Source organism: Bombyx mandarina, chromosome 06 (assembly GCF_030267445.1).
Source record: "Bombyx mandarina strain Sakado chromosome 06, ASM3026744v2".
Classification (NCBI taxonomy): Eukaryota; Metazoa; Arthropoda; class Insecta; order Lepidoptera; family Bombycidae; genus Bombyx; species Bombyx mandarina.
Genome location: NC_143213.1, coordinates 15,331,586 through 15,337,679, shown reverse-complemented (window position 1 = coordinate 15,337,679; position 6,094 = coordinate 15,331,586). Strand labels below are relative to the sequence as shown.

Below are 6,094 nucleotides of genomic sequence, written 5' to 3'. Positions count from 1 at the left end.
TTAATTCACTGTTCACGATTCCTTGACTGCCGAGACAGACGCTAAACTTTAAATTAAGCAACCCTTTCTAATGCTCGGCCCGAAAACGTATTATATCTTGTATCATTTGTAATGAATGTAAGTCGTGTATTTTTATTGTTTTCAAAAACAAAGCTAGTCCTTTTGTCCTTTATGTAATACGAAATCGAAGGTATTATCGATGCGATGTAAATAGTTGTCTTAGCGCGACGTCCTCTGTGGGCGCGTGCGAGCGGATGAATGGCATTAAATTAATTTTATCTATTTTCAAAGTGAAGTTTTATTGGTCCTTTATTACATTTAAATTTTTTGTTTTTTATTTTTTATTGCTTAGAGGGCTGGACAAGCTCACAGCCCACCTGGTGTTAAGTGGTTACCGGTGCCCATAGACATCTACAATGTAAATGGGCCACCCACCTTGAGATATAAGTTCTAAGGTCTCAGTATAGTTACAACGGCTGCCCCACCCTTCAAACCGAAACGCGAACCGAACCGAAAACCCGTGAGGACTCACAAGAGGTCCTACCACCAGTAAATAAAGAGTTAGAATTTTATTGATTCAATTTAATAAACGTTTTAAGGTTTAACATCTTGCTTACTTCCTACATCCTTTATTTTGCCTTATGACGTTTTTAATAACACGGTTTGTCTATGGAATCTCTGATATCGTGGAGACTAAACAAACATTACGAAAGAGCTGTCTTATTTGTTGCACATGTATGAGCTTACGACAACAGAGACCATAGACATCATAGACATGAGCGGCGCCATCCACCTTGAGAGATGAGGTCGGAGACTCATGTGTCTATTACACCGGCTGAAGATAGGACGTATGTTGGCAGCAGTGAGGCAGGACGACCTCGGAGTGCGCCACTGATGAGGTCTCACGTAAACATAAACAACAAGCAGTATTTGCCATTAAAGTTTTATTTTGTCAACAAAGTTATATTTACAAAAATACACATTCTCAATCACAACATAGTTCCACTAGTTTTTTCCAGATTTCCTATATTACTTTAAAAACGAAAAAAAAACAAAATATAATGTGTAACGGACGTGACGTCAGCTGTCATGCCCTGCCGCCAGCCAAGCCGCCAAGCCATATTAACACGCCCCCTTCCGCCATAGCCACCGCCACCGCCGCCAGCCAAAGCCAACGAAGGGGGGATAGTGTTAATAAAACAAGCCATGCCAGCCATTTCTAACTACTTTTCTGCATTCTTGCACAAATAAAAGAACTTGTCGTTACGCTGCTGGTTTTTATTGTCACATCATTTGCAACAATCAGAAGTGGCATAAAGAAATGAAACAACGTCATATACACGCTCAGATGTCTCGGTCTTCTGACAAGTTTGAAGAAGATGAAGCTCCTATTTCACTGGCGAGGAAAGTGTTGAAAAATTGCTTCAGAAAGAGGTCCACAAGGCGATACTTGAGCTACAGGATGAAGAACCTGGAACAATCAAATCAAAGGGACTTCGACGTCGTCGGACCAAAAGCGCCTGCCGCCCTGTCCTTCCATCATTCTGGTTCACGTAGAGGGAAACTAAAAGAGCAGCAACGTGGTTACTCCACTGCGGCACTACGAGCTTCACGGCGCTTCACGAGATTCACGGCTACGAGCTTCCTTCTCCCTGCCTGCGACGCTGCTGAACGGCGAAGACAGCTACATCAAAGACATCAACATGGGCTCGGAGACCATCCTGTGGCCGCCGGGCGAGGTCCTGCTGAGGGCCAACAGCTGCGAGGAGCCACAGCCAAACAGCCAGGTGTGTTGCATTTCTACTTGCCATAGCCATGCCATTACAAATATTTCGAGATTTGTGGGTAGAAATAAAAAAAATTAAAAGGAGCCATTAAATATTAGGAGTCATTCAGATTAAAAAAAATACAGTATAAGCATTGCTTTGCTACGAATACACATGATTTAGGTATTGCCAATTTAGTTCAAATGCAAATTAAGCTTACTAGTGATCAGCCCGTGTATCGCCACTTTTAGACATCGGCATTATAAAATAATCTGAATCTAGTCATGCTTCACCAGTGGTCTTATTAAGAAAAAGAACGGCGACAGTAGGCTATGCGTTGATTATCGTGCGTTAAACGCTATGGTAAAATATAAAAGTATCCACCGAACAGTACTTCACGAGTTTAGATTTAGACCAGGGCTACCATAAATTAAGCATTGTGCCAGACACACAACTGCTTTCATTACGCCGCAAGGTCATTATTTCGAGTACAGTAGAACTCCTTTTGGTTTAGCATATGTGCCATCTGTATTCATGCGTTTCTTCTTTTTGTCCACATTATTCTTCAAGATGGGGTGGTTAAATGCGTTTAATTAATAAAATAATTGAGTCTGTGGGTAGAAAAGAAATTGAGTAAAAATAAATGTAGGTCAAATCGAGATACTAGCAATTTTAAACGATTTACCTCTACCCTCGGTTGATATAAAATCAGGTTCAATAGTTATTGAGAAAGTACTTGGGAAATTTTATGGTGGAGACTTCAAATTAAATATGAGTAAATGCTCATTCTTGGAGAAACAAGTCACTTGTTTAGGTCATAAAATATCTTCAGACGGTATACAGCCGGGTGCAACAAAAATTGACGGCCGTTTCGCAGTTTCCTGTGCCAAATAATGCTCATAGTGTGCGACAGTTTATTGGTTATATGTTACTTGCGCGTCCATTAACTGTGTTAAGAAAAAAAAAAAAAAGATAAATCATGGGTGTGGGGCCGTGAACATAACGCGAATTTCGAACAACTGAAAAACAGTTTATGTTCCAAACCTATGCTAGCTCTGTATAATCCTATGCTTCTTACAGAAATACAAACCGATGCGTGTAACTTAGGAATTTCTTGTATACTATTACAAAAACAAACTGACAACTCACTGCGGCCTGTTATGTATTTTAGCCGGGTTACTAGGAAGGAAGAGTGTGTATCATAGTTAAGAGCTCAAAACCTGGCGGTCGTACAATCGCTACGTAGGTTCCGTGTTTATGAAGTAGGTAAGCATGATATAGTAGAAACTGATTGTACTGTGGTTTGTGCTACGCTTACCAAACGCGGCATTATACCACGCATGGCGCGATGGTGAGTTTTGAAAGAAGATTATGACATTAGTGTTGAGTATAGACCTGGTGAACGTATGGAACATTTGTAGACGCGCTTAATAGGCATCCTGTTGACATGATGAACGTAAATTATCTTAAAGTTACTAATTGATTCTGTACTGTGCAATGTCAGGACGAAAAGCTTAGTTCGATTATAAAGCAATCTATACTAGCATTATAAAGCTGAAGAGTTTGTTTGAACGCGCTAATCTCAAGAACTGCTGGTCCGATTTGAAAAATTCTTTCAGTGTTAAATAACCCATTTATTGAAAGGTTATAGGCTATATAAAAGGTTATAGGCTATATAACGCTAAGACCGCTAAGACCATCATTGTGTCACGCTAAGGCCAATACAAGCGAAGTACCAGTAAATGTTTCGAAATCGGGTTATTTTCCCTTTTAAGAGCTTCCGGTGCCTGCGCTGCAGAAGCGGTTAAAGTTTCGCTAAAATAATGTGACAGAATTGTTCCCCTTTAAAAAAAAAATGTCCGCGATAGCATATATCTATATGTTAAGGTTGGCTCACTATAACGTTTTTTTATGCTAACCAAATTTGTTCTAAAATAAAGCATTATTTGTGAACTATATTCCACGCGGACGAAGTCGCGCTGATGTTAAAGATAATTATGAACTAGTTCGAAATTTTTTTAAGGGAAATAGACTCGCAGTCCCTTCGGCTAAATGGAAAATTGTACAAATGCACTATGACGACATTTGTCACGTGGATCTAAATCATCGTTTAGCTTTGATTAAAAGCCAATATTGGTTTCTTAAAATGACACGCTTTATTAGGAAATACGTGGCAGCATGTCTTTATTGTACACATGAGAAGGATAACTATGTTAAAAAAAAGAAGACTGTCTATATCCGATCTCTAAACCATCTGATACTATGCGCATGGTACAAAAAGATAACATGATGCCCTTCTGTAGGACATCTAAAGGGCACCAACCAGTACATGATCGTAATGAAAGATGCGTTGTCTAAATTTGTGATAGCTGAACTAACGCGTACTGTAAATTTAATCGGGACCATTCGTGCATTGAAAAATATATTAATAGGGTTTGTCCAGATACCCGAATCACGTGGTGACAGACTACGGGAAAGCTTTTACGAGTAGGTACTTTAAAAAAAATATATCAGAAGATAAACAGTCTAGGCATACGTTAAACGGTATTGCTTGTCCGCGCGCTAATTGGCCAGGTTGAACAAACTAAACATACAATTTTGTGTTGCGGGCAACTGATCCTAGTGAAGCTTCAAATAATTTAGTGAACTCCATTAATTGAGGCACAAACAACACAATTAAAAGTAACAGCGGCTACAAGCCTTGTGATTTAATCTTTGCGCGCTCTGGTAGGTCAATATGTGATGTTTCGATTCCTGGTCTCGAACCAGAAACTGTTGACGCACGGCGTAAGATAGCTGCAGCTAGGATAAAACAAGCGAGTACACACAACATTAATATAAAAAAAAAGCTCATGTTTATAAGAAAAGGCATTTTGTATCATAGAGACAGGCGCCAACTGGTTAGTAGCGCCGCTAGGATTAATACCAAATTAGACGATTTGTACTCAGGTCCGTATGTAGTAACTAAAGTAGTAGGTAACAATTGTTATCGAATTAGAAGTATATCTAAAAGGTTTACGAAGTTATAAAAACTTCACTGGCCTGGTATCAACAGATTCATTAAAGCCCTATAAAAGTATAGCCCATGTGTCCGATAGCGCTAGTAGTTCCGATGAGCAGCTCGAAACTGAAGACCTTATTGATTTATTTGAGAACTAAATGTTTTTGTGTGTTCCCCATTGCGGGAGCAATTGTTGCAGGATGGCCGAATGTAACGGACGTGACGTCAGCTGTCATGCCCTGCCGCCAGCCAAGCCGCCAAGCCATATTAACACGCCCCCTTCCGCCATAGCCACCGCCACCGCCGCCAGCCAAAGCCAACGAAGGGGGGATAGTGTTAATAAAACAAGCCATGCCAGCCATTTCTAACTACTTTTCTGCATTCTTGCACAAATAAAAGAACTTGTCGTTACGCTGCTGGTTTTTATTGTCACATCATTTGCAACAAATGATAAAATATTTCGCGCAGTTGAGAACATAGCGACATCTAGTGAAATTTAAAAATAAGTTTTTAAGTTATGAACTGGTTAAACAGATGGCGCTGTTCTCAACTGTTCTGCTTCAAGTTCAAGGAACTGTGACGACAAGCACCCTTGTATATAAGAAATGTTACATACAGCTTAATATTAGCCAATTATGTTAAAGTATTATTAACAGACTACTAGCCTCGTGCACTCGACGGAGTACTTTACGCTACGTAACTCTTTGATTATGATTTCAGAAAAACTAAATATTAATTTCAAACAAGCGTATAAATGGAGGGAAGGCAAGACATCGCCGCGTCCTGCTGTGGCAATTTAAAAGAAAATAGTTTACGTACTCTGAAAGGAAGCATAAGATTGATTATTATTATTTGTGTGACACACGAACACCTTCTGTATGTGTGGAGTATCTCCGATGGCAGCCAGCTGATGGCATTGGTTGTACATTTTAATTAGCGCTGAACGCGATCGAGAGGATCCATAATGACGTGCTTAGGGCGTGTCGCGGTAGGAGACGGCCGCAGCAGGCAAGACTCCACTTTTTTTTCATTATCAGGTAGGCGACGTAGGTAGGTAGACGAGCGTATCGGCCCACCTGATGGTGAGTGGTTACCGTCGCACATTGGCTTCAGCAATGCCAGGGGCAGAGCCAAGGCGCTACCTACCATTAAGTACTCTCCACAAGCCTCATTTGAAGAAGAACAGAGCACTCGGGAAACACCGTGGAAGGGAGCTCATTCTAAAGCCAGATGGTACGTGGCAAAAAAGATTTCTGGGAACGCACTGTGGATGGCCGCAGTGGCTCCAGGTAGTATGGATGAACTCTACTCCGGTGGCGGGCGGTGC

At 40.7% G+C, this 6,094-nt stretch overlaps 1 long non-coding RNA gene across 1 annotated transcript; it reads left to right on the top strand.

Annotated features, from left to right (window-relative positions):
- Positions 1-1,058: 1,058 nt before the first annotated feature.
- Positions 1,059-5,178, top strand: LOC149502868 (uncharacterized). The gene is made up of 2 exons (XR_016323272.1): positions 1,059-1,787; positions 4,967-5,178. It is a non-coding gene; the product is annotated as an uncharacterized LOC149502868 (long non-coding RNA).
- Positions 5,179-6,094: the final 916 nt, after the last annotated feature.